Genomic DNA, 23,728 nt, shown 5'->3' on the forward strand with positions numbered 1-23,728 from the left:
CTGCCATTTCCCCAGTGACCATAAGTTCATTTTCTACATTCGTGACTCTACTTCTGTTTTGTAAATAAATTCATTTGTACCCTTTTTTAAACATTCCACATACAAGCGATATCATATATTTGTCTTTCTGTGTCTGACTTACTTCACTCAGTGTGACAATCACAATCAAAATTGGTGAATTTTTGTATAGCCATTTTACTATTGAAGATGGAAGAAAAACAAGCAATATTTTCGGCCTATTATGCTTTATTATTTCAAGAAAGGTAAAAATGCAAAAACAAGATTTGTGTAGTGTATGGGGAGGGTGCTGTGACTGATCGAGCATGTCAAAAGTGGTTTGCAAAGTTTTGTGCTAGAGATTTCTTGCTAAATGATGCTCCATTGTCGGGAAGACAAGTTGAAGTTGATAGTGATCAAATGGAGACATTAATTGAAAACAATCAATGTTATACTACGTGGGAGGTAGCCGACATACTCAAAATATCCAAATCAAGCGCTGAAAATCATTTGTACCAGCTGGGTTACGAGAATAGCTTTGATGTTTGGGTTCCACATAAGTTAAGCAAAAAAACCTTCTTGACCATATTTGCTCAAGTGATTCTCTACTTAAACGTAATGAAACATTCCATTTTTAAAACAAATTGTGACAGGCAATGAATACTGTACAATAACGTGGGTACTGTACAATAATGTGGAATGGAAGAGATTGTGGGGCAAGTGAAATGAACCACCAACAACCACACCAAAGGCCGGTCTTCATCCAAAGAAGGTGATGTTGTGTATATGGTGGGATTGGAAGGGAGTCCTCTATTATGAGCTCCTTCCGGAAAACCAAACGATTAATTCCAACAAGTACTGCTCCCAATTAGACCAACTGAAAGCAGCACTCCACAAAAAGCGTCCGGAATTAGTCAACAGAAAATGCATAATCTCCCTTCAGGATAACGCAAGACCACATGGTTATTTGATGACCAGGCAAAAACTGTTACAGCTTGGCTGGGAAGTTCTGATTCATCCCCGTATTCATCAGACATTGCACCTTCAGATTTCCATTTATTTAGGTCTTTACAAAATTCTCTTAATGGAAAAAAATTCAATTCCCTGGAAGACTGTAAAAGGCACCTGGAACAGTTCTTTGCTCAAAAAGATAAAAAGTCTTGGGAAGATGGAATTATGAAGTTGCCTGAAAAATGTCAGAAGGCAGTGGAACAAAAGGATGAATATGCTGTTCAACAAAGTTCTTGGTGAAAATGAAAAATGTGTCTTTTATTTTTACTTAAAGACCGAAGGCACTTTTTGGCCAACCCAATGAATAGTGCTGCAATGAACATTGGGGTGTGTGTATCTTTTCGAATTATGGTTTTCTTTTTTATATTGTCCCTTAATTGACTCTCAAAATTGTCTTCACTCATGTGTCAGTGTTTAGTTTGACTTCCTTGTACCGTTTTTGAAGTAAGACATATTTTTTATTAAAGCATATTTTATTTATAGTTTCATTTAATTAAAATTCTATATTACTGAAAAATAAAATCAAAACTATTGATTATTTTTGCTATTGAATTAGAAATAATTTTATTTTTTAAGTTCTGTCTACTCTAGGAAAACTAATTGTGTTTTTATCACAAGTGTTCTGTTTCCAAATCCACAGGGAAAAAAAAAGTTTTGGCCAACTTCTACAGAAAATTATTTGAGAAGAAAACATTTTAATGTGGGGATTCTGGAGAAGACGGCAGAAGAGTAAGACGCGGAGATCACCTTCCTCCCCACAGATACATCAGAAATACATCTACACTTGGAACTGCTCTTATAGAACACCCACTGATCGCGGACAGAAGACCTCAGACCTCCCAAAAGGCAAGAAACTCCCCCACGTACCTGGGTAGAGCAAAAAAAAAAAAAAAAAGTAAAAACAGAGACAAAAGAATAGGGTTGGGACCTGCACCAGTGGGAGGGAGCTGTGAAGGCAGAAAGGTCTCCACACAGTAGAAGGCCCTTCGCGGGCGGAGACTGCAGGTGGCGGAGGGGGAAAGCTTCAGAGCCACGGAGCATAGTGCAGCAACAGGGGTGCGGAGGGCAAGCGGAGAGATTCCCGCACAGAGGATCGGTGCCGACTGGCACTCACCAGCCTGACAGGCTTGTCTGCTCACCCGCTGGGGCGGGTGGAGGCTGGGAGCTGAGGCTTGGGCGGAGCGCAGGGAGAGGACTGGGGTTGGTGGCGTGAACACAGCCTGCAGGAGGTTAGTGCACCACGGCTAGCCGGGAGGGAGTCCGGGATAAGTCTGGAGCTGCCGAAGAGACTTTTTCTTCCCCCTTTGTTTCATGGTGCTCAAGGACAGAGGATTAAGAGTGCTGCTTAAAGGAGCTCCAGAGACGGGCGGGTGTGAGCCATGGCTATCAGAGCGGACCCCAGAGACGGGCATGAGACGCTAAGGCTGCTGCTGCAGCCACCAAGAAGCCTGTGAGCGAGCACAGGTCACTATACGTCCCCTCCCGGGAGCCTGTACAGCCCGCCACTGCCAGGGTCCTGTGATCCAGGGACAACTACCCCAGGAGAATGCACAGCGTGCCTCAGGCTTGTGCAATGTCACGCCGGCCTCTGCCGCCACAGTCTCGCGCCGTATCCATACCCCTCCCTTCCCCCGGCCTGAGTGAGCCAGAGCCCCCGAATCAGCTGCTCCTTTAACACCATCCTGTCTGAGTGAAGAACAGACGCCCTCAAGCGACCTACACACAGAGGCGGGTCCAAATCCAAAGCTGAACCCCGGGAGTTGTACGAACAAAGAAGAGAAAGGGAAATGTCTCCCAGGAGCCTCAGGAGCAGTGGATTCAAGCTCCACAATCAACTTGATGTACCCTGCATCTGTGGAATACCTGAATAGACTATGAATTATCCCAAATTGAGGAGGTGGACTTTGGAAGCAAAATATATTATTTTTTCCCCTTTTTCTCTTTCAGTGAGTGTGTATGTGTATGCTTCTGTGTGAGATTTTGTCTGTATAGCTTTGCTTTCATCATTTGTTCTAGGGTTTGGACTGTCCAGTTTTTTTTTTTTTTTTTTTTACTTAAAAATTTTCTTTTCTTAATAATTATTTTTTATTTAAATAACTTTATTTTATTTTGTCTTACTTTTTTCTTTCTTTCTTTCTTTCTTTCTTTCTTTCTTTCTTTTCTTTTCTTTTCTTTTCTTTTCTTTCTTCTTTTTCTCCCTTTTATTCTGAGCCGTGTGGATGAAAGGCTCTTGGTGCTCCAGCCAGGAGTCAGTGCTGTGCCTCTGAGGTGGGAGAGCCAACTTCAGGACACTGGTCCACAAGAGACCTCCTAGCTCCACGTAATATCAAACGGTGAAAATCTCCCAGAGATCTCCATCTTAATGCCAAGAGCCAGCTTCACTCAACAACCAGCAAGCTACAGTGCTGGACACCCTATACCAAACAACTAGCAAGACAGGAACACAGCCCCATCCATTAGCAGAGAGGCTGCCTAAAATCATAATAAGGCTACAGACACCCCAAAACACACCAGCAGACGTGCAACTGCCCACCAGAAAGACAAGATCCAGCCTCATCCACCAGAACACAGGCACTAGTCCCCTCCACCAGGAAGCCTACACAACCCACTGAAGCAACTTTAGCCACTGGGGACAGACACCAAAAACAACGGGAACTATGAACCTGCAGCCTGCAAAAAGGAGACCCCAAACACAGTAAAATAAGCAAAATGAGCAGACAGAAAAACACACAGCAGATGAAGGAGCAAGATAAAAAAACACCACACCTAACAAATGAAGAGGAAATAGGCAGTCTACCTGAAAAAGAATTCAGAATAATGATAGTAAAGATGATCCAAAATCTTGGAACTAGAATAGACAAAATGCAAGAAACATTTAACAAGGACTTAGAAGAACTAAAGATGAAACAAACAATGATGGACAACACAATAAATGAAATGAAAAATACTCTAGATGGGATCAATAGAAGAATAACTAAGGCAGAAGAACGGATAAGTGACCTGGAAGATAAAATAGTGGAAATAACTACTGCAGAAAAGAATAAAGAAAAAAGAATGAAAAGAACTGAGGACAGTCTCAGAGACCTCTGGGACAACATTAAATGCAGCAACATTCGAGTTATAGGGGTTCCAGAAGAAGAAGAGAAAAAGAAAGGGACTGAGAAAATATTTGAAGAGATTATAGTTGAAAACTTCCCTAATATGGGAAAGGAAATAGTTAATCAAGTCCAGGAAGCACAGAGAGTCCCATACAGGATAAATCCAAGACACACATTAATCAAACTATCAAAAATTAAATAAAAAGAAAACATATTAAAAGCAGCAAGGGAAAAAAAAACAAATAACACACAAGGGAATCCCCATAAGGTTAACAGCTGATCTTTCAGCAGAAACTCTGCAAGCCAGAAGGGAGTGGCAGGACATATTTAAAGTGATGAAGGAGAAAAACATACAACCAAGATTACTCTACCCAGCAAGGATCTCATTCGGATTTGATGGAGAAATTAAAACCATTACAGACAAGCAAAAGCTGAGAGAGTTCAGGACCACCAAACCAGCTTTACAACAAATGCTAAAGGAACTTCTCTAGGCAAGAAATACAAGAGAAGGAAAAGACCTACAATAACAAACCCAAAACAATTAAGTAAATGGAAATAGGAACATACATATCGATAATTACCTTAAATGTAAATGCATTAAAAGTTCCCACCAAAAGACACAGACTGGCTGAATGGGTACAAAAACAAGACCCGTATATATGCTGTCTACAAGAGACCCACTTCAGACCTGGAGACACATACAGACTGAAACTGAGTGGATGGAAAAATATATTCCATGCAAATGGAAATCAGAAGAAAGCTGGAGTAGCAATTCTCATATCAGACAAAATAGACTTTAAAATAAAGACTATTACAAGAGACAAAGAAGGACACTACATAATGATCAAGGGATCAATCCAAGAAGATATAACAATTGTAAATATTTATGGACCCAACATAGGAGCACCTCAATATATAAGGCAAATACTAACAGCCATAAAAGGGGACATCAACAGTAACACAATCATAGTAGGGGACTTTAACACTCCACTTTCACCAATGGACAGATCATCCAAAATGAAAATAAATAAGGAAACACAAGTTTTAAATGATACATTAAGCAAGATGGACTTAATTGATATTTATTCGACATTCCATCCAAAAACAACAGAATACACATTTTTCTCAAGTGCTCATAGAACATTCTCCAGGATAGATCATATCTTGGGTCACAAATCTACCCTTGGTAAATTTAAGAAAATTGAAATCATATGAAGTTATCTTTTCCAACCACAACACTATGAGACTAGGTATCAATTACAGGAAAAGATCTGTAAAAAATACAAACACATGGAAGCTAAACAATACACTACTTAATAACGAAGTGTTCAATGACGAAGTGTTCAACCTATGAGATGCAGCAAAAGCAGTTCTAAGAGGGAAGTTTATAGCAATACAATCCTACCTTAAGAAACAGGAAACATTTCAATAAACAACCTAACCTTGCACCTAAAACAATTAGAGAAAGAAAAAAAAAACAAATTTAGCGGAAGGAAAGAAATCATAAAGATCAGAAATAAATGAAAAAGAAATGAAGGAAGTGATTGCAAAGATCAATAAAACTAAAAGCTGGTTCTTTGAGAAGATAAACAAAATTGATAAACCATTAGCCAGACTCATCAAGAAAAAAAGAGAGAAGACTCAAATCAATAGGATTAGAAATGAAAAAGGAGAAGTAACAACTGACACTGCAGAAGTACAAAAGATCATGAGAGATTACTACAAGCAACTCTCTGCCAATGAAATGGACAACCTGGAAGAAATTGACACATTCTTAGAAATGCACAAACTGCCGAGACTGAACCAGAAAGAAATAGAAAATATGAACAGAACAATCACAAGCACTGAAATTGAAACTGTGATTAAAAATCTTCCAACATACAAAAGCCCAGGACCAGATGGCTTTACAGGTGAATTCTATCAAACATTTAGAGAAGAGCTAACACCTATCCTTCTCAAACTCTTCCAAAATAAGCAGAGAGAGGAGCACTCCCAAATTCATTCTATGAGGCCACCATCACCCTGATACCAAAACCAGACAAAGATGTCACAAAGAAAGTAAACTACAGGCCAATATCACTGATGAACATAGATGCCAAAATCCTCAACAAAATACTAGCAAACAGAATCCAACAGCACATTAAAAGGATCATACACCATGATCAAGTAGGGTTTATTCCAGGAATGCAAGGATTCTTCAATATACTCAAATCAATCAACATGATTCACCATATTAACAAATTGAAGGAGAAAAACCATATGATCATCTCAATAGATGCAGAGAAAGCTTTTGAGAAAATTCAACACCCATTTATGATGAAAGCCCTGAAGAAAGTAGGCATAGAGGGAACTTTCCTCAACATAATAAAGGCCATATATGACAAACCCACATCCAACATCGTCCTCAACGGTGAATAACTGAAACCATTTCCACTAAGATCAGGAACAAGACAAGGTTGCCCACTGTCACCACTCTTATTCAACATAGTTTTGTAATTCTAGGCACAGCAATCAGAGAAGAAAAAGAAATAAAAGGAATCCAAATCAGAAAAGAAGAAGTAAAGCTGTCACTTTTTGCAGATGACATGAGACTATACACAGAGAATCCTAAAGATGCTACCAGAGAACTACTAGAGCTAATCAATGAATTTGGTAAAGTAGCATGGTACAAAATTAATGCACAGAAATCTCTGGCATTCTTATACACTAATGATGAAAATCTGAAAGTGAAATTAATAAAACACTCCCATTTACCACTGCAACAAAAAGAATAAAATATCTAGGAATAAACCTATCTAAGGAGACAAAAGATCTGTATGCAGAAAATTATAAGATACTGATGAAAGAAATTAAAGATGATACAAATAGATGGAGAGATATACCATGTTCTTGGATTGGAATAATCAACATTGTGAAAATGACTCTACTACCAAAGCAATCTACAGATTCAATGCAATCCCTATCAAACTACCACTGGCATTTTTTACAGAACTAGAACAAAAAAAATTCACAATTTGTATGGAAACACAAAAGATCCCAAATAGTGAAAGCAATATTGAGAATGAAAAATGGAGCTGGAGCAATCAGGCACCCTGACTTCAGGCTATACTACAAAGCTAGAGTAATCAAGACAATATGGGGGCTTCCCTGGTGCCGCAGTGGTTGAGAGTCCGCCTGCAGATGCAGGGGACATGGGTTCGTGTCCCGGTCCGGGAAGATCCCACATGCTGCGGAGCGGCTGGGCCCGTGAGCCATGGCCGCTTAGCCTGCGCGTCTGGAGCTCCGCAACGGGAGAGGCCACAACACCAAGAGGCCCACATACTGCAAAAAAAAAAAAAAAAAAAAGTAAGACAATATGGTACCAGCACAAAAACATAAATATAGATCAATGGAACAGGATAGAAAGCCCAGAGATAAACCCATGCACATATAGTCATCTTATCTTTGATAAAGGAGGCAAGAATATACAGTGGAGAAACGACAGCCTCTTCAATAAGTGGTGCTGGGAAAACTGGACAGGTGCATGTAAAAGTATGAATTTAGAACACTCCCTAACACCGTACACAAAAATAAACTTAAAATGGTTTAGAGACCTAAATGTAAGGCCAGAAACTATCAAACTCTTAGAGGAAAACATAGGCAGAACACTCTATGACATAAATCACAGCAAGATCCTTTTAGACCCACCTCCTAGAGAAATGGAAATAAAAACAAAAATAAACAAATAGGACCTAATGAATCTTCAAAGCTTTTGTACAGCAAAGGAAACCATAAAGAAGACCAAAAGACAACCCTCAGAATGGGAGAAAATATTTGCAAATGAAGCAGCTGACAAAGGATTAATCTCCAAAATTTACAAGCAGCTCATGCAGCTCAATAACAAAAAAACAAACAACCCAATCCAAAAATGGGCAAAAGACCTAAAGAGACATTTCTCCAAAGAAGATATACAGACTGTCAACAAACACATGAAAGAATGCTCAACATCATTAATCATTAGAGAAATGCAAATCAAAACTACAATGAGATATCATCTCACACCAGTCAGAATGGCCATCATCAAAATATCTAGAAACAATAAATGCTGGAGAGGGTGTGGAGAAAAGGGAACACTCTTGCACCGCTGGTGGCAATGTGAATTGGTTCAGCCACTATGGAGAACAGTATGGATGTTCCTTAAAAAACTACAAATAAACTACTCTATGACCCAGCAATCCCACTACTGGGCATATACCCTGAGAAAACCATAATGCAAAAAGAGTCATGTACCAAAATGTTCATTGCAGCTCTATTTACATAGCCTGGAGATGGAAACAACCTAAGTGCCCATCATCGGATGAATGGATAAAGAAGATGTGGCACATATATACAATGGAATATTACTCAGCCATAAAGGGAAACGAAATTGAGCTATTTGTAATGAGGTGGATAGACCTAGAGTCTGTCATACAGAGTGAAGTAGGTCAGAAAGAGAAAGACAAATACCGTATACTAAGACATATATATGGAATTTAAGAAAAAAAAATGTCATGAAGGACCTAGGGGTAAGACAGGAATAAAGACACAGACCTACTGGAGAACAGACTTGAGGTTATATGGAGGGGGAAGGCTGAGCTGTGACAAAGCAAGAGAGAGGCATGGACATATATACACTAACAAATGTAAAGTAGATAGCTAGTGGGAAGCAGCCGCATAGCACAGGGATATCAGCTCGGTGATTTGTGACTGCCTGGAGGGGTGGGATAGGGAGGGTGGGAGGGAGGGAGATGCAAGAGGGAAGAGATATGGGAACATATGTATATGTATAACTGATTCATTTTGTTATAAAGCAGAAACTAACACACCATTGTAAATCAATTATACCCCAATAAAGATGTTAAAAAAAAAAAAGGAAAAGATAAACTAAGGAATGGGAGAAAATATTTGCAAATAATGGGACCAACAAAGGGTTAATATCCAAAGTTTACAAATAGCTTATACAACGCAATATCAAAATAACAAACAATCCAATCAAAAAATGGGCAGAAGATTTGAATAGATATTTTTCCAAAGAAGACATACAGATGGCTAACAGACACATGAAAAGATGTTCAACATTGCTATTTAGAGAAATGCAAATCAAAATCACAATGATATATCTCCTCATACCTGTCAGAATGGCAATCATCAAAAAGTCTACAAATAACAAATCTTGGAGAGGATGTGAAGAAAAGTGAACAATTCTATACTGTTGGTAGGAATGTAAATTGGTGTAGACACTATGGAAAACAATATGGAAGTTCCTTAAAAAACTAAAAATAGAACTACCATTTATCCAGCAATTTCAATCCTGGGTATAGACCCCCCAAAAAACAAAAATGCTATTTCATATAGATACATGCACCTCAACATTCATAGCAGCACTACTTACAAAACAAGTAAGACATGGAAGCAACCCAAGTTCTCATCAACAGATGACTGGCATAAGAAGATGTGATATATATGTGTACAACGGAATACTACTTAGCCATAAAAGAGAATGAAATATTGACATTTGCAGCAATGTGGATGGACCTAGAGAAGATTATGCTTAGTGAAATAAGTCAGAGACAAATACTGTGATATCACTCATAAGTTGAATCAAAAAATAATACAAATGAATGTATATACAAAATAAAAACAGACTCACAGACATAGAAAACAAACATGGTTACCAAAGGGGAGAGGGCAGGGGGAGGGAAAAATTACGGGTATGGGAATAACAGATACAAACTACTATACATAAAATAGATAAGCAACAAGGATTTACTGTATAGCACAGGGAACTATACTCAGGGTCTTATAATAATCTATAATGGAATATAATCTGTAAAAATTACCTATGCTGCACACTGAAACGGATACAATACTGTAAATCAACTATATTTAAATTAAGAAAAAAGGAAAAAAAGATGCTGGTATATGAATTGCATGTAACATATGTTTCTATTTTAAGTTGAAATGTTTAAGAAATTAGATCAAGGTATTTACCACTAACAGTATAGCACTGTCCCTGTTACATATCGAATGGATGCCACCTTCACACTGAATGCACAATGATTGTTAGCTACATTTAAACATGATTATCTGAAGATTTTCAGGCACTTCCCTTCTCCAATGTTCAATAATGATTTTAACTACATTTTTCTTGTATGACATCAGTTTTACTCATTATCTCCATGTCTAAATATTCTCTGGAAAAGTTTGAAGCCAAGTGAACAGAGGTTTTGGAAAGATTTATGATACATGGAAATTTTTTTATGCTATTTAAAATTACTTAACCCATTTCCTTTTAAACAAGAGACTATTCTGTGGCAATTGGTAATTACTTTTTTTATTGTTGTGAAGCTGTTTATAGGTGTTGCAATATTAACTCTGCAATGACTTGGAGAAAATTTGATCTATAAAAGTAAAAAGATAAAGTATAAGGAATAAAAAAAAAATCTAGAAACAATAAATGCTGGAGAGGGTGTGGAGAAAAGGGAACCCTCTTGCACTGTTGGTGGGAATGTAAATTGATACAGCCACTATGGAGAACAGTATGGAGATTCCTTAAAAAACTAAAAATAGAACTACCATACGACCCAGGAATCCCAGTACTGGGCATATACCCTGAGAAAACCATAATTCAAAAAGAGTCATGTACCAAAATATTCATTGCAGCTCTATTTACAAAAGCCAGGACATGGAAGCAACCTAAGTGTCCATCAACAGATGAATGGATAAAGAAGATGTGGCACATATATTCAAGGGAATATTACTCAGCCATAAAAAGAAACGAAATTGGGGGCTTCCCTGGTGGCACACTGGTTGAGAGTCTGCCTGCCTATGCAGGGGATGCGGGTTTGTGCTCCGGTCTGGGAAGATTCCACAGGCCGCGCAGCAGCTAGGCCCGTGAGCCATGGCCACCGAGCCTGCACGTCTGGAGCCTGTGCTCCGCAATGGGAGAGGCCACAACAGTGAGAGGCCTGCGTACCGCAAAAAGAAACGAAATGAAATTGAGCTATTTGTAGTGAGGTGGATGGACATGGAGTCTTTCTTACAGAGTGATGTAAGTCCGAAGGAGAAAAACAAATACCGTATGCTAACACATATATATGGAATCTAAGAAAAAAAAATGTCATGAAGAGCCTAGGGGTAGGACAGGAATAAAGATACAAACCTACTAGAGAATGGACTTGAGGATATGAGGAGGGGGAAGGGTAAGCTGTGATGAAGTGAGAGAGTGGCATGGACATATATACACTACCAAACGTAGGATGGATAGCTAGTGGGAAGCAGCCGCATGGCACAGGGAGATCAGCTAGGTGGTTTGTGACCACCTAGAGGGGTGGGATAGAGAAGGTGGGAGGGAGGGAGATGCAAGAGGGAAGAGAGATGGGAACATACGTATATGAATAACTGATTCACTTTGTTGTAAAGCAGAAACTAACGCACTATTGTAAAGCAGTTGTACTCCAATAAAGATGTTAAAAAAAAAAGGAAAAAGTATTTTAATGTTCATTAAGAAGTTTGAAATTTAGTATATAACATTGAACTTTTGGCCAATTAAAAAATAATCTTTAGTCAAAGATAATATATATCAAATGGGCAGTCATTCAATAATAATATTTGTAACCAAATTGGCAAACATATGTATCAGTTACTATATGCCAAGCACTATTCTAGAGTCTTTATACAAATTAGAGCATGTAATCATCTCAACAGCCTTCTGATATAGATGTTACTATTATTTTTATCTTTCAATGAGGAAACTGAGTCAGGAATAAAGTAAGATATTCTAAGCAATCCTAAAATGATTAGAAACTCTGTACAGGAGACAAAGAAGGGTGAAATTACTGGAGTTTGAAATTAGAAGAAAAGATTTGAATCTCAGTTTCTCTGCTTCAGCACAATCATCTCTACTTCATTAGTCATACCTATGACCTTGGCCAAGATACTTAACTTCTATGTTTCAGTTCTTTTTTTATTAATAATGGATGTATACATGTATCAAAAAATTTTTCTTAAATATAGTTGATGTACAATATTATGTTAGTTTCAGGTGTACTAACCTGAATTGATTTGTGATTTGATGTCTGCATAAATTTGTGATTAGTGATTTGTGATTTGTGATTAGTGATTTGACATCTGCATAAATTATGAAATGAGCAATCTGTCCCCATACAAGGTTATTATAATTCTACTGAAAACATTCCTTATGCTGTGTGTTAATCCCGTGGCATATTTATTTTATAACTGGAAGTTTGTACCTCTAATCCTCTTCACTTCTTTTGTCCATATCCCTACCCCCATCCCCTCTGGCAACCAGTCGTGTGTTCTCTGTATCTATGAGTCTCCCTTTTGTTTTGTTTTGTTTTTTAGATTCCACATATATAAGTGAGATCATTTGTCTCAGTATTTGTCTTTCACTTTCTGACTTATTTCACTTAGCATAATACCCTCTAGATCCAGCCATTTTGTTGCAAACGGCAGTATTTCACTTTTTTTATGGCTTAGTAGTGTGCCATTGTATGTATGTGTGTGTGTGTGTGTGTATATATATCTTCTTTATCCATTCATCTGTTGAAGGACACTTAGGTTGCTTCCATATCTTGGCAATTGTAAATGATGCTGTAATAAGCATTGGGGATGCATATATCTTTCCAAATTAATTTGAAAGATTTAAAATGGTAAAGGAACCAAAAAAAAAGGATTAATCTTGATTAATCCTTTGTCCCCACACACCAGTCTGTCGTTTTTGTTGTTGAGAAGCCATCTCAGTAATTATTTCCCCACAAATTTACTTTTCCTTTAAGGACTCAAATTTTAGTCTGCCCATCAGCCAATATGTCTAGAAAATAGACAGAGTTAGTACACTTATCATTTATTTTCTAAGAACATCTTTATTTTCAAACCTCTTATATGTTCAATGATACTGGGTGTGATTGCACAATTTGGGCACCATACAATTCCAGGGAATGCCATTCACAGAGACTAAAAGTATATGCTGTAGCTGGGATTTATAAAATTGTCTGGATACATTGTTTAAATTATCTCTTCTCTCAGTTTTTCCATTGTGACATAGAAATCAAAACTTATAGCATGTGTTTAGAAGAGATGAAATGTTCTTGGCTATGGATACGCAGAAAGTATGACTATATAAAATTTAGAACACATTTTCTATTGCTGTAATCTGGAGAATTTATGTCTTCAATTCATTAAGTCCCCAGGCATCTGCAAACAACTTCACCATTTACCCACGTGTTAAAATTAAAATAGAATTGTGAACTAGAGAAACGATTTATTCATCCTGACAGGATACTAAACACTTTTAAGTAAACAATATGTTTTAGGTAAACCAATAAACTAATTAACCCCAATTTGCCTTTTATAAAGTTACCTGTCATTTCTATTTAATGTTAGAACGTGTTTTTAAGTATCATCCCTTTCTCTTAAAATCTGCTGTAATAATGAAATGATAAATAAGAACAAGTTTCTTAACATTTCATTAGCGTGATTAATATTTCTAGGTCTTCCTATGTTGTCAAACTATGAAAAGCTGAGGAGATAAAATGTCATCCATGCCCAAATAGATATAGCCAGGATTCTTATAAACTTTAAAAAATGTGCTCTTTTATGTCTTTTCCGTTACCTCAAACATTTAGTTGATTTTAAAATATGTAAATTGTAAGGCGACATAGAGGTGAAATTGTTCATTGCTTTTGTTGTCCAAATGAAGAAACTGGTCTAAAAAATTTACTGAAATTGTTTGTCAGAAGCATGATAACCATGAGAATCCATGTTTCCAAAATCCATTTTTGTGGTTATTCCCACTCAAATGTGATGCCTCCTCCCAAAAAGGAAATATAAAGTGCCTGCAGTTCTGGCCTTTTCTAAAGCTCTAATTGCATTTATATACAGGCTAAAGGAATTTTTCTTAGCTATGTCAGGAAAACAGAGCAGGCTAATTATATGATATAATTAATTCTATTTTTCTTCAGGGCATCTACATAACTTAGGGACTATTTTGAATTTAAAAGAAATATCTACTACCATATTTCCTTGTAGATTTATTGAAAGTAAGACAATTTTCTTTATAAACATAACTCTATATGCAATCTGCTTTAAAATGACCATATATTTTTAAGAATGTCTTTCAATGCCAAAGTTCTTCTGTTTTTTTTTTTTTCTCATCTACTATTTTAAAAGCAGTAACATTTCTTACAGAGAAATATATCTATATTATACTAGGATAAATTTCTTGTCTTCATATAAGAAAAGTTCAGTGATCTTAAATAGTCCATATAGAAATACACAAACTAAGAAATTTATCTTGTATATGGAAATGTTTATTGTCACTTTATGGCTTTAGATTTACAGAATTTAATTTTTGCTTTGTAAATTTTAATCTGATGTTTTCAGAGAGGCAGTACAGTATGGTAAGAGCATCAACTCTGAAGTCAAGTTTGTAAAATTCAAATCCTGGCCCTATCTTCACCTTGGGCAAGAAATGTATCCTCTATGCACCTCAGTTCCCTCCTTAGTAATATGAAAATACTAATTATATGTCTCACTCCCTTATTTTCTGTGGATGTTAAATTAATTTCTCTATATAATATTCTCAAAACAGTCCAGACCAGAAAAAATGATTTATTAAGCTTTAATTACAAGTATTATTACTGGTATGATTGTCACAATAACCAAAGTACAAAGCATGTAACCATCTTCATATATATATTTATACACATATGAAATATATATACACATAATATATATAAGGTTGGCCAAAAAATTTTTTCTTACAGGAAAACCTGAAAATCTTTTTGGCCAAGATAATATATATTTATAATTTTATTACTATCAACACATTTATTTAATATATATTTATTTAATTACATCAAATGTTAATATAATTATTAAATTATTGTTTTGATTATACTTAGATTATATTTGGTTTTTTGTTATCACAAGTTTTGTTGCAGAGAGAGGATATATATTTAGTGAGGGATGGGAAAGTGACACATCAGACAGAACTCTGCTGTTTTTGAGCTTGATGTATAGTCAATAGCATGTAATGTATACTCACACAGGGGAGTCTAGTAAAACCTCACAGAATCTTGACTACATGGTTTATTATGAAAATCTAAATTTCAATCAAGTTTTTAAACATAAATGCTATTTTATGTGGTATTCCAGTTGGAACTGCCTCTCCATACACCCTGCCAGTTCCAGAATAGGGCCTCCTTAGGTTTGTTCATTTCTCATCAGCTAAGAACTTTAACTAATGTAATAAGTCCCTGATTCCATTAGAAGCCTCACAGATCCTTCTAATTCTGGCAAGAGGAGAAGAAATTCCACTCTCTCTCTAGGTTCTTGACATTGAGTAATCAATTACAGTTCACTTCTGCATTCTAGATAGTGGATGAGACACTTGGGATTCAAGGCATTCACTATCCTTAACATATAATCAAAAGAAATACCCAAGATCATATATAATTTGATTTTATATATGTTTGAAGAGGACGATAAAATGCTGTGCAGTTTATAATCTCACAAAGCTTACAAAATCTTTGTAACTAGACTATTACACAAAGTAGTGATCTATTTTAATCATCCTAAACAAAAAATAACACCCTCACCTACACACATGACTACTCAACTTTGTGACCACCCATAGACAGAGGTGAATATAACAGAATAGAGGCTCTGTATTTTTATAATAGGTTTTTAGTTAAAGTTATGCTACACGTACATAAAAATTTGCAGCTTTTATGAGAGATTCAAACTAAAAAATCTTAGTTTTTAAATTCTGATTGTGAGTTAGAGAGGGAAGAGACAAGGAAAACAACACCCTAGAATCCTTATGTACCAGAATATTTACCATGATCCTCTCATATTATCTCAGAGTTTCAGCAGAGGTCATGGGTGCAAAAATTTATCCAATAGGTACCAAGTACCCCAGATTCTAAATGCAATACTGCACTACCTATGCATGACATGTTAAGAGATTGTAGTACTGTTTCTCTCAGCATTTAGAAATCACTCACCTATATATGGAGATTTCTCAAAAAACTAAAAATAGAACTACCATATGACCCAGCAATTTCACTCCTGGGTATATATCCAAAAAAAACCCAAAACACTAATTCAAAAAATATACATGCACCCCAATGTTCATAGAAGCATTATTTACAATTGCCAAAATATGGAAGGAATCTAAGTGTTTATCAACAGATGAATGCATAAAGATGTGAGATATATATATATATGTGTGTGTGTGTGTTTATATATATATATGTATATATATGTATACACACACACACACACACACACACACACACACACACAAAGGAATACTACTCAGACATAAAAAAGAAAGAAACTTTGCCATTTACAACAACAAGGATGGGCTTGGAGGGTATTTTGCTAAGTGAAATAAGTCAGATAGAGAAAGACAAATTCTGTATGATATCACTTATATGTAGCATCTAAAAAAATAAAACAAACCTTGTGAATACAACAGGAAAGAAACAGACTCACAGATATAGAGAACAAACTAGTGGTTTGCTGATGGGAATGCAAAATGGTACAGCCACTTTGGAAAACAGTTTGGAGGCATTTTACAACATTAAACATATTCTCACCATACAATTCAGCAAATACACTTGTTGATATTTAACTTACGTCCACACAAAAACCTGCACACAGATGTTTATAGCAGCTTTATTAATAAATGTTAAAAAATGGAAGCAACCAAGATGTCTTTCAGTAGGTAAATGGATAGAGAAGCTGTGGTACATCCAGACAATGAAATATTACTCAGTGCTAAAAAGAAAGCAGTGATTGAGCCATGAAAAGACATGGAGGAAACATAAATGCATATGACTAAGAAAGAAAACAATCTGAAAAGTCTTCATGGTGTATGATTCTCATTAAATGTTACTCTGGAAAAGACAAAACTATGGAGACAATAAAAAGATTAGTGGCTGCCAAGGGTTAGTGGGGAGAGAAGAATGAATAGACAGAAGACAGAGGATTTTTCAGGCAGTGAAAATACACTGTATGATACTATACTGATGGATATTTGTCATTATAAATCTATCCAAACCCATAGACTATGCAATACCAAAAGTGAGCCCTAATATAAACTATGGACTTTGAGTAATAATGATGCATCAGTGTAGGTTCATGAATTCTAAAAAATGTACCACTCTGGTGGAGGATGCTGATGATCGGGGAGACTATGCATGTGTGGTGGCAAGAGGTATATGGCAAATCTCTGTACCTTCTTCTGGTCAATACTGTCATGAAGCTAAAACAGCCCTAAAAATAAAGTTTAATGAAAAAAGAACCACTTATAAGTTTTTGATGATTGTAAACGAAGGAGGACATTTCTGGATGCCTGAAGGTTCCATTTCACACTGTGTTTTTTATTTTTCTTTAAGAATTACTATTTCCAGTCACTGAGAGCAGCATTATCTCAAGTCTTTCTCATGGAAAATTCAAATATCCCTTGAATTTTATTTTTTTAATTTACTAACAAAGTGAACATAACCTTGTATACCTCAATAACTTTGTTCAAAATGATAGTTTAAGTACATTTAGAACAATAATATTATGCTATCATGATTATATGTTTCTGAACTTTTCTACCTGCATCATTACAGATTAAAAGCTCAGAGATAACTTGGCAGTTCTCAAAAATAGAGTTAAAATTTTAAGGAACAAAATGCTACTTCTTAAACAATGAATCATCACTGAGATACAATTCTCCATCAAGTAATTAGTAATTCCTATTATATTGTAGGTTTTATCAACATTTTTCAAAGGAAGAAAAAAGCTCACAATTGGGTTTTAGAAATATCTGTTTTTGGTTCCACGTATTTCCACATCAGCAGCCTGGTCTTGGCATATATCATTAGCAGCTATCTCAGTGGATACAGTTAATTATCACTATTTCTTTCAGATGATGAATACTAAGTAGAATACTTGCTCCATTAGGAGGCCGGTAACTATGCTGTTGATATGAAAAAGATACCGCTAAAAGTACAATGAAGTGGCCTCTTTATGCTTTGCTAATGCCTGCCTGAAATTTGGCTCAATGTTTTTAACTACGTAGAGACTATGTTGTTGTTGTGGCCATACTACTAATGATTACAGAAGACATTAGTGGAATTTTGAAATTGTTCTCATTTAGAAAATACAACTTTCAAATTGATCTTTTTGTGTCACATTGAGGTGGAGAATTTTAAAGGATCCTTACTGAAGGTTACCTTTCTTCTTTCTTAAAGACATTGCAGGAAAGATGTTTTCAACTTAATTATGTATCACTAAATGTTGAAACAGGGAAATAGAGTGGCTGAGATGTGATGGGTGAAACTATTTAATATCTTCTTAGAAAAGAAAGAGGACAGAACCATTTCCTGTTTAAAATAAAGATGGCTTAGTAAATGGGAATTACAATGTCACTTTGACGTGCAATTTGATTATCAATGGAAGTATACTGAATGAAAGTTCAGAGAACATTTCTTTCCATCAACAGTGTTTTGTGTAGGTCTGTCATGACATATATAGAGAGTCCTTGTCATGTTTTATTCAAAGATATATAAAGGGAATACATTTTCACATGGCAGGCTTGTGCATTTGGCAAAAAGCAATGAGTATATCCTTTTCTTATTATCTTAAAATCCACATACTGAAATTGAAGTTGAAAAAAAATGTATTGTGGACTCAACTGACCTCTTCTAAAGAAATGAAGGTAAAGTACATGTTTTATTACAATTAAAATTTAGAAAATCTTGGCAAACATCTTTAGCATTTTTTCTCTTTATATAAGTTACTGAGAACTACTCTGCTCCAACACTGATTGGCCAAAATATTAGAGCAATAAATATATAAAAAAATTATAGACATCGGTCAGAAGCTCACTAAATATGAAATGTAATATAATTTAGGTGGAGATCTGAGGTTAAGTGTTACTATTCACATTAGATTTTTTTTTTCTGTTAAAATTATTTTCCATTCACTATATCCTGATGGGATCAGAGTATGTAAGGGATTGTTCATAATTTCTGCAACCTCTCTTTGTTCCTTCTTTCTAGTGGAAAATGTTTCTCTATTTAAATTTCAAACTATTATGCACGAAATGTTATTACAACTATCCAAGCATCATTTTCCAATCCTTGTAAGTATAATACATCAACTATAATACAAATGATGATAAAGTGGTTCATTTTAGACCCCCAAATGTTCAAATAAAATAATAATACTTTATGCTAAGATACTGCCTTGAAGTTTCAAAGAACTTTCACTTTTACTATCTCACTTGGTCCTCAAAGCAACTCTGTGAGGCAAGCAGTATCGTTTTCAGTACTATCATGATAAAGGAAAGAGAGCAGCTTTAGAAAATTAATCAATTTATTGAGTCACAAAGCCAATGAACAGCCAAGTCATCTTTTGAAGGTGTGTCTTCTAAATGCTACTTCCACCACATCAGGCTGTCATTAAACAGAGAATAGTATATTCATCAGACAGCACGATGGCAATGAAGTTATGAAGAAATAAACAATCTATGACAAATGATAATAAAGAATACAAGATTAAGGGAGGAGAAAATGAAAATGAGAAAGGAAGTGGGTGGAGATGGTTGAAGGAGTAGTGAGTAAGGAAAATTGTGGTCAGAAAGCCCCACAGTTTTCTAGAAAATAGGGAACCTGGGATAGTTGCTTCACATTCTTCTCAAACACATCGTTATGCTCCATCAACTCTACATACACTACCCTCCTTCCTGAGAAAAGACATTTAGCAGAAGTCAAATTGGCAACAAATGATAGGACAGTCTGAGGTGTTGTAGGCAGATGGAAGAACCAAGATTCCTTTACTGATGTGTGAACAGGATTAAGGAAACCAGAAAAAAAAAAACAGTAAAGGTTGTCGGGGTACTCAAGGACTACCAATAGCAGAACAATTGCCACCTTCACGGATGATGCAAAGGGAAGACATGGTGTTACTAGGGCCCAGTGAGATCTGGAGTCATTAAAAAGGGTCTGCTGGGTGGAAACTGTATTTCTGGTGGAATGCAGCTTTTTCTATAGTCACAGAAGCTAAGAGGGAGGAATCAGGGGAAGTTTTCTTCTGCCCTTGAGCCTCCTACTGTTGTCTTTCAGTGATTTAACCTGACAAGAAGTCAAAAGGTAAGGGGTTCAAGTGATGGAGTCATTAGGATTAGACTTGGTTTAGAGCCTAGGTTAGCCTACAGTTACAGAGTTGGGCGCATACAGAGCTGGATAGATTAGGGTTAGTCTTTGGTCAATCTCTTAACAAAGTAAATAAACTGTGAATTTTGTGCTCCCACATCCAGGCAGCTCTCTCTTTCCTTGGACCTTGGGCACTCATTACACTTATCATAAACTCTGCTCCACTCTGTTTATTTTCCTTAAGGTTAGTTAAGCTAAGTGGACTTCCATTATTGGATTAAGTCACTCCTAGGAGAAGACGACAGTGAGAATTAAGCCTCTAGTGAATACAAGCAACATAAAAGAAGAACTTTTGGAGCAAATACATCTATCACAAGTAGGTTAGAGGAGGAGGAAGATATATTAGAGACGAATACGTTTCCTATGTTCCTAGCCAATGTATTGCCTCTTTTTAAAGGAGATATTCCATGATTAAGAACAGAATCAGCACTGCCCTTTAAATCCATCTCTTTCCTTCTGAATACTCAGGTATTACACCCACTCTGACTATTTAAAAGATCAGGTCTGTCCTGCTGAGATGGCTTTGGCTTTCACAAGTAGTTGTTGATACTGTAAGGGCAGGCAAAAGGATCTAACTACCATGGCATTATTTAGTATTTTTACTGTTACAGACATGTCCTTACTTTTATAGCCTCTCTGTTGATTTTTGTGGTTAATGGATATGTGTCTCTCTATGGTAACTTTTGAGTAAATCATAGCTTGAATGGTTGTAACTGTAGGTAGCTCTTCCAACTTACCTTATCTGCATCACAAGGCCGGTGTGGATCAAACAGGATACGGTATGTGAAACGTCTCAATAATTACAAAGTGAAATATAATATTGATTTTTGAACTATTATTTGTCCCCAAGGTTGAATGTAGCCATGAAGTACATAAATAACACAAAAGTGTGACAGTCATATGGTCATAAACTACTGGAGATCATAGCATTTTTGGCTAATGAACAGAGAAAAGATGGTCATGCACAAGTTCTCTTTCAAGAAATCATTTAAAGAAGTCATTTCAGCGTGAGTGCATGTTAGTTCAGAATCAATGAATATATTGCTTAATCGTTCTGAAAAATCTCCTTATTGATCCATCAGCCTGTAAATTTTTAAATATTGCCTATTTGATGCCTTGTCTTACAAGTTCTGAAATCAGGAAAGTGGAAATCACACATCTGACACCTGAAAAGATTATATGTGAACTGAATATCTAGTATGAAAATAAAAAAGTCTAGTAAGACTTGATCTGCCAGTTTGAAGCTCACCATAATAATGGAAAACAGACTTATAAAGATATAATTTCAATAATATGATAGGTGTTATAGTAGAAAAGTGTACTGTCCACACAAGGAGTTAAAGGGGAGATACAATCACAGCTAGCTTACTGGGGGAGGGAAGAGTATGGTGGGATGTTTTCTCATTAATGACTTCATTGAGCTAAGTTGAGAGAAAAAATGAATGTTGATGGTAACGTTGATTATTGGCAAAAAGGGTAAAATAATATTCAGGATTTTGGTAAGAAAGAATTGGGAGGAGGGAAATAAGTGAAGTTCTGACTACTTCTCAGTTGGTAACTATTACCAGCTATTATTAATTAAAATGTATTGGTAATTATTTGTGATTGTCACTAAGGACATTTTGTAGATCTAAATAATGGAGAAAAATTATGAGATCATATGAAGAAAGTTGCATAAGAAGCCTGAATAGAAACAGGCAGATATCCAAGGTAGCTACTCTAAGGAAACACAAAGGAAAAAATTCCATTTGTTAATAAAAAGGTTTGGAAATTGAAGATTTTGTTCAGAAGCTACTCCCTGATTGACTGACAGAATTAACTGCCAGCTCTCTGTGAAGCTCATACATGCTGCTTTTTATGCCTCAGAAAGGGAGAAGACTTAAGGAGAACCATTCTGTACACCAGCATAGGAAACAGAATAGCTCCTAAATAGAAAGAAGGAAATACTAAGAAAAGTAAACCAAGAATTATAAGATGCTCAAGAGTTTAAAGGGAAGTAAAGCATGGATGGCTTTGGATAAGAATGTGAAAAAGATCACATGGGAGAAAAAAATCTGTAATACTTGATAAACAATATCTAGGTGGCTCTTTCTTCATGTGGTGATTCTAAGAATTTTAGAAAAATAACACCCTGGGACTCTCATAAACTGCTGGTATGAATGTAAAATGGTATAACCTCTTGGGAAATATTTATCAGTTTCTTAAAAAATTAAACAAAGACCTATCATAGGGCCTAGCCATTCCACTCCTAGGTTTTTACCAAAAAGAAAAAGGAAATATATGTCCATGTAAAGACTTGTATGCAAATGTTCATTGTAGCTTTATTGGTAATAGACAAAACTTGGAAACAGCCCAAATGTGCATGTCAAGATAATTGATAACCAGTTTATCCATTGGTTATCCAATGGCTATGAAAGTTATGGTTATCTAAATGATAACCATGATATGCAAATTAGCCAAATGATAACCAGGTGTTTATCAATGGATAAACAAGTGGGGAATATCTATAAAATGTATACCACTAATCAATAAAAGGAAAGAACTATTGACACATGCAGTAAGATGGATGAATCTCAAAATAATTATTCTGTGTGAAATAAGCCAGATAAAAAGAGTATATACTATATTAATTAATTTGATATAAATGTTAAGAAAATAAATACTAATATATAGTGACAAACAATGAATCAGTGATTTGTTGGAGTTATGGGGTAGGGTGAAGTATGCGGGAAGGATTACCAGAGGTGTGAGGAAACTTCTGGAAGTGATGGATGTATTCTCTCTGATTGTAGTGATTATTGCAATTGTGTATGCCTCTGTCAAATTGTACACTTTTAATATGTGTTCTGTATGTGCAGTTCATTGCATATCGAGTATACCTTAATGAACCTGTCTAAAAAATAATTATGAGGCTCTTTGCTCATGGGGTGATTCTGAGACTTTTAGAGAAGCTGCAGTATCCTATTCTCTGTAGTGCAGTGATAAGGCAGCCACACACACACACAAAAATGTGTTTACCTTGCTAAGCCATCTCTTTATTTGATCTATAGCCTTGACTGGCTAAGGAAATTTTCCATTGAAGTATTTCACATCCATTCATTCATTTATTCTTTCATTCATTATCTCATAAACACAAATTTACCTATATCTATGTTAGGCTCTCTCTCAGATACTTCAAACTCAAATTGTCTTAAATTCAGCATCTTTTCATTTTCCTATGTTATTCACAAGCCTTCTCATCTTCACAGCTTCTTAATCTCAATTAATTGCACTATTACTTCACCATTTGTCAGAAAAACTACTTTTTCCCTGGCAACCATTAACAAAGGGATATAGTGTAGTGCAGGAACTGGATATAAAAACATA

Source organism: Stenella coeruleoalba (genome assembly GCF_951394435.1).
Source record: "Stenella coeruleoalba genome assembly, chromosome: 4".
NCBI lineage: Eukaryota > Metazoa > Chordata > Mammalia > Artiodactyla > Delphinidae > Stenella > Stenella coeruleoalba.